Consider the following 7,376-nt stretch of genomic DNA (forward strand, 5'->3'; position numbering starts at 1 on the left):
ATATACACATATACTTTCAAAAAGAATTATTTATTTAATTTTATTTATAATTATTATTTTTTAGTTTGCTACAGGATTCATGGGCTCATGGGTTGGTGAGGGGGGAATGAGAAAGCAAGCTGCCAGGTCTAGAACTTGAACCATGGTTGGCCATGTGGGAGTTCAGTGCCTTAACCACCACGCCACCTGCTGGACCCTAAAGTATTTTTTAATTAGTGTTTGTATGTTATTTTTTTTAGATATCCTTTTGCACACTTGATAGACAACCATGTAGTATAAATGTAACTTTTTTTTAGAGGTTTTTGCTATAGGGCGCGTGTGCTTGCCAGACAGACAGAGAGAGACAGAGAGACAGAAAGCGAGAAATCACCCCCCATGGGAGTTGGCCATCCGCAATCCCTTCTCCTCCATTCTCGGGATCTTGGGCACACACACACACGTGCCCAGTGTGGGTTTCAAGCCACCGGGTCCGGGACGTGAACCGTGGTCGACTACATGGGAGTCCAGCAGCATAGCCATTATGCTAACTGCTGGTCCCTTTAAATGTAATTTTTATATGTACTGGGAAACCCAAAGATTCCTATGGCTCACTTTATTACAATATTCATTTTATTGGGATGGTCTGGAACTGAACCTACAGTATCTTCAGGATAAGTCTGTACTGGGGGCCAGCAGTTGGCTAATGGCTATGTCACTGGACTCCCATGTAGTTGACCGCATTTTGAGTCCCAGACCCGGTGACTTAAACTCATGTTGGGTGCATGTGCGTGCGTGCCCAAGATCCCAAGAGGAGAATGGAGGAGAAGGGATTGCGGTGTGGCCATACCCCCTGGGGGGTGATTTCTCGCTTTCTGTCTCTTTGTCTCTCTCTGACTTTCTGATGAGCACCTTATAGCCAAAAATAAAAAATAAAAACAAATAAGATACGTGGATAGGATGAAAGAAAGGAAAGGCTCAAGGTGGTAATATATGAGTTAATCTTGAAAATGAAGAAGCATTTGCCCAGTCAATGAGGCAAAGAAGATGAAGCATCAAAAGCAGTATGAACAAAAGCATGAAGACGTGAATGTTACATGGAGTGAATGTGCTCGACCTGCTCAGACACGGAGCCTGAAAGGCCCCTTGTGTTTACAGTGGAGTTCTGTATAGAGAACCTGACAGCTAGAATCTAGCAGTCCAGGTGAGAAAGAAAAAAAGATTTCTACCCTTCTCCACCTAATTTTATCTTTATCATTTTCTTCTCCCTTCAACCTTTTTTTTTTTTTTTTTTAAGAAAAACTTTAGAAAATATTATGAAGAGGGCCAGACAGTAACATGGGGGGTTGGGGCACTGGACTACCACATGGCCGACAGTGGTTCGAGTTCTGGACATGGTGGCTTGAAACTCAAACTAGGCACATGTATATGCATGCCCAAAATCCCAAGGAGAATGAAGAAGAAGGGATTGCGGTGTGATCATCACCCCTGAGAGGTGATTTCTCATTTTTTCTCTCTCTCTGGCTCTCCTTGGTGAGTGCATGCACTCTACGGCAAAAACCTAAAAAAAATTTTTAAAGAAAGAACAAAAATATATTGTGAAGTATAGCATACAAACAGAAAAATGGAAAGCATAAATTTACAGCTTCATAAGTATTTTGTTGTTGTTGTTGTTGTTACATAGATGAACCCATTAATTGTAGGCTAGTAATATTGCAAATGTCTGTGGAGCATCCCTTGGTCTTTCAAGTCCTTCAGTCTTCTGATGGTGGGCTTTACTGTGACAGCTGAAGTGGTGGTGTAGGTCCAGGCACCACCAGCTACTGTGTTCATGCAGGAACCACATTACCAGATCTCCTCAGCTTATCTCTTTCATCTTGGTTTTGCCATAGAAGGAGTAAGTGTAGTTGGTGTCCTGGCCGATTTCAGTTTTCTTCACCATTTTCCAGAAGAAAGCACCATAGCGAGTCCCATATTAACCAAAATCCCAACCTTCCTGGTGCATTTAGCCATGTCACCACCAACTAGATCTGAACCCAGAGTTGAGCTCAGTTATTTGTGAACCAACCACTTGGTTCAAGACAGAATATTCATTTGAACGGCCACTCTTCAACATTTCTGTGGAAGTACACGTACTGAATTATATAAATGAAAAAGTGACCTGATGTGCACCCTCCCAGTCACTATCTGTCCACCCTAAGGGAAGATAACCACTGTCTTCTGCTCTAACACTATCAATTTTGTCTTTTTAATTTTTTTTAAGTTTGCTATAATGCTCATGCACTTACTGGAGAGAAAAAGAGAGAGAAATCACTCCCCAGGGTAGATAACCATACTGCAATCCCTTCTTCATTCTCTGCTCAGGATTTCGAGCACATGTGCACAACTGCCAGACTTAGTTTTTTAACATGACTAACCACACAGTCAACCAGGTGGGATCCAGCCACCCTAACCTCCATGCCACTTGCTAGCCCCAGTTTTGTCCGTTTTTGAACTCTTTTCTGTCTAACTTCTCTTAATATTGTTTATAACATTCAGCTGCATTGTGGTATATAATTATAATTCATTCATTCTCATTGCTATTTTATAGTCATTGTATAAATATATCACAACTTGCTTACTCATCCTAGTGTAGGTGGACATTTGAGTTGTCTTAGTTTGGAGCTATTACAAATACTGCTGCTATGAACACTCTTGTACATATCTCCTGGTGAACTTATCAATGTATTTCTGTTGGTTATATACCTAGGAGAAGGATTCCTGGCTCATAGATTATAGGACGGTTTAGCTTAAGTAGATATTGCCAAAGAGCATTTTCAGAGCAGTTGTCTCTATACTCCCACCAGCAGTGTATGAAAATCCTATTTGTTTCACATCCTTGTCAACCTTTGGTATTATGTCTTCGATTTTTGTCATCTTAATGGGTTACATCTGTACTGGTATCTCTTATTGGTTGTAGTTCTCATTACCCTGACTTCTGTGAGATCTAACTCTTCATATTGTTTTTGTATTGCTAACAGAAATACCAGATGCTGGGTAAATTTAAGAAAATAGAAGTTTATTTCGATTCACAGTTCCAGTGGCTGGGAACTCCAAAGACATTGCAAAATGGTGGGAAGCAGAACTTTTAAAAGCAGAGCAGGATCCATATCATGTGGCTTTCACTCTGCTCTTCTGGTCTTGTGCCCTCTGCTTATAAACCCTGCCAGAACTCAACCATGAGGCTCTGCCCTAATGACATTATCACACCCACTCTGGGACACCATGAAAGCATTACATTACCTTTGCAGTACAATCAATATAATTAAGCTCCAACACACAAATTTCCAATTACTACTCAGTATGACCAAATTCGCAAACACATAACTTTGAGGGGTGAATTTTAAAATTAAAGAATTTCTTCATATCACCTAAGTGAGTTCTTTGAAGATTAAATGTGTCACAAATATTTCCTTCTACTCTGTATTTTTATCTTTATGAAAGATATTTATGAATTATATGTACAAACATATATTTTTGTACATTGACTTTTTAATCCAGTAGATTATTGGTTTTAATGATTTATGTGTGTGTTATTTTGGATTTTTTTTTTTTTTAATATTTATTTATGGGACAAGCGGGTGGCATGGTGGTTAAGGCTCTGGACACTCCCACATGGCTGACCAGGGTTCAAGTCCTGGACCTGGTGGCTTGCTTTCTCACTTCCTCTCTCTCTCACTCTCACCCTCTGTCTCTCTCTGGTCAAATTTAAAAATTAATGAATGAATAAATAAAAATAAAATGAATAAAATTTAAAAAATATATTTATTTACTTCATTCCATTTGTTATTGTTATTTTTAATTTGACCAGAGAGAAACAGAGAAAGAGAGAAAGGGAAAGTAAGAAAGCAAGCCATCAGGTCTGGGACTCAAATTGCGGTCGTGGGGAGAATCCGGCGCCCCCACCCGCCACACCACCTGCTGGTCCCTGGATTTCTCAATATATGTGAAAAAAAAAATTTTTTTTTTGGTCATAGGGTGTATGTACTTACCAGAGAGGCAGACCCATGCAGCAATCCTTTCTCCTCCATTCTCCTTTCATGATTTTGGAAACACACACACACACCATGCTGGGCATGATTTTCAAGCCACTGATTGGGTCTAGGACTCAAACCGTGGTTGGCCATGTGTTAAGTCCAGCCACTGTAACCACCATGCCACCTCCTGACCCCTTATTTCATTTTCTTGTTTATTGCATTAGTAGGTCCCACAGTAAGTATATCTTAATAATTATTTTTGAGAGGTTTTTGCTATAGGGCACGTGAGCTAGCCAGAAAGACACAGAGAGAGAGAGAGAGAGAGAGAAGGCAAGAAATCACCTCCCAGGGGGATAGTGATGCCGCAATCCCTTCTCCTCCATTCTCCTCTCAGGATCTTGGGCACACACGCACACATGCCCGGCGTGAGTTTAAGCCACCAGGTCCAGGACTCGAACCATGGTCGACTACATAGGAGTCTAGCAACATAGCCATTACACCAATTGCTGGTCCCCATGCTGAATAACGTTATATTAGTTTCCTAGGGTTATTGTAATGAAGTACCACAAACTGGATGCCTTAAAGCAGTAGTCCCTGGGCCAGCAAGTAGCATGGAGTTCAAGGCACTGGATTCCATATGACCAGCTTTGTGCTTTAAGTCCCATGCTTAGTGGCTTGAGATTCACTATGGGAGTGTGTGTACATGCCCAAAATCCCAAGAGAGAGTGGATGAGAGGGGATTGTGTCATGGCCCTCCCCCCTAGTGTGTGTGTGGGAGGTGATTTCTCTCTTTCTCTCTCTCTGGTGAGCACACACCCTAGAGTAAAAACAAAGCATTAGTCCCCAACATTTTTGGAGGAGGAGCTTAGGTGACAATGCCAAGGACTAGCTTTGTAGAAGACAATTTTTTCCACAGATGGGGGTTGGAAGGATAGGGACATGGTTTCAGGAGGATTCAAGGATATTACATTTATTGTCCCCTTTATTTCTATTATTATTGCATTATAATATATAATGGAATAATTATAGAACTTACCATAATGCAGAATCAGTGGAAGCCCTGAGCTTGTTTTCCTGCAGCTAGATAATCTCATTTTAGGGTTCCGATGAGAATCTTTTTTTTTTTTTTTTGAATTATTTCTTTAATTTAACTTTATTTATTTATTTGTTTTGTTTGTTTTAATTTGACCAGAGGAAGACAGAGTAAGAGAGAGAGGGAAAGTGAGAAAGTAAGCTGCCGGTCCGGGACTCAAACTATGGCCGGCCATGTGGGAGTCCAGCGCCCTTGATCACCACGCCACCTGTTGGTCCCCAGTGAGAATCTAATGTCACTTCTGATGTGAAGGAGGCAAAGCTCAGGTAGTAATGCCAGGCAGTAAGTGCAGATGAAGCTTCACTTGCTCCCTGTTGCTCACCTCCTGCTCTGTGGCCTGGTTCCTAACCCAGTTGGGGCCCCCTATCTTGAAACAACAGAAATGTATTCTTTCACAACTCTGGAGGCTGGAAGTCTAAAATGAACATGTTGTCAGGGTCTGTGTTTCCTCTGATACTCATTCCTATTTAAAAATTAATGAATGAATAAATAAAAATAAAATGAATAAAATTTAAAAAATATATTTATTTACTTCATTCCATTTGTTATTGTTATTTTTAATTTGACCAGAGAGAAACAGAGAAAGAGAGAAAGGGAAAGTAAGAAAGCAAGCCATCAGGTCTGGGACTCAAATTGCGGTCAGCCATGTGGGAATCCAGTGCCCTCAACCGCCACACCACCTGCTGGTCCCTGGATTTCTCAATATATGTGAAAAAAAAAATTTTTTTTTTGGTCATAGGGTGTATGTACTTACCAGAGAGGCAGACCCATGCAGCAATCCTTTCTCCTCCATTCTCCTTTCATGATTTTGGAAACACACACACACACCATGCTGGGCATGATTTTCAAGCCACTGATTGGGTCTAGGACTCAAACCGTGGTTGGCCATGTGTTAAGTCCAGCCACTGTAACCACCATGCCACCTCCTGACCCCTTATTTCATTTTCTTGTTTATTGCATTAGTAGGTCCCACAGTAAGTATATCTTAATAATTATTTTTGAGAGGTTTTTGCTATAGGGCACGTGAGCTAGCCAGAAAGACACACAGAGACAGAGAGACAGAAAGCGAGAATTCACCCTTCAGGGGGACGGCCACTCGCAATCCCTTCTCCTCCATTCTCCTCTCAGGATCTTGGGCACACACGCACACATGCCCGGCGTGAGTTTAAGCCACCAGGTCCAGGACTCGAACCATGGTCGACTACATAGGAGTCTAGCAACATAGCCATTACACCAATTGCTGGTCCCCATGCTGAATAACGTTATATTAGTTTCCTAGGGTTATTGTAATGAAGTACCACAAACTGGATGCCTTAAAGCAGTAGTCCCTGGGCCAGCAAGTAGCATGGAGTTCAAGGCACTGGATTCCATATGACCAGCTTTGTGCTTTAAGTCCCATGCTTAGTGGCTTGAGATTCACTATGGGAGTGTGTGTACATGCCCAAAATCCCAAGAGAGAGTGGATGAGAGGGGATTGTGTCATGGCCCTCCCCCCTAGTGTGTGTGTGGGAGGTGATTTCTCTCTTTCTCTCTCTCTGGTGAGCACACACCCTAGAGTAAAAACAAAGCATTAGTCCCCAACATTTTTGGAGGAGGAGCTTAGGTGACAATGCCAAGGACTAGCTTTGTAGAAGACAATTTTTTCCACAGATGGGGGTTGGAAGGATAGGGACATGGTTTCAGGAGGATTCAAGGATATTACATTTATTGTCCCCTTTATTTCTATTATTATTGCATTATAATATATAATGGAATAATTATAGAACTTACCATAATGCAGAATCAGTGGAAGCCCTGAGCTTGTTTTCCTGCAGCTAGATAATCTCATTTTAGGGTTCCGATGAGAATCTTTTTTTTTTTTTTTGAATTATTTCTTTAATTTAACTTTATTTATTTATTTGTTTTGTTTGTTTTAATTTGACCAGAGGAAGACAGAGTAAGAGAGAGAGGGAAAGTGAGAAAGTAAGCTGCCGGTCCGGGACTCAAACTATGGCCGGCCATGTGGGAGTCCAGCGCCCTTGATCACCACGCCACCTGTTGGTCCCCAGTGAGAATCTAATGTCACTTCTGATGTGAAGGAGGCAAAGCTCAGGTAGTAATGCCAGGCAGTAAGTGCAGATGAAGCTTCACTTGCTCCCTGTTGCTCACCTCCTGCTCTGTGGCCTGGTTCCTAACCCAGTTGGGGCCCCCTATCTTGAAACAACAGAAATGTATTCTTTCACAACTCTGGAGGCTGGAAGTCTAAAATGAACATGTTGTCAGGGTCTGTGTTTCCTCTGATACTCATTCCT

Source organism: Tupaia chinensis, unplaced genomic scaffold (genome assembly GCF_000334495.1).
Source record: "Tupaia chinensis unplaced genomic scaffold, TupChi_1.0 Scaffold148607_1, whole genome shotgun sequence".
Classification (NCBI taxonomy): Eukaryota; Metazoa; Chordata; class Mammalia; order Scandentia; family Tupaiidae; genus Tupaia; species Tupaia belangeri.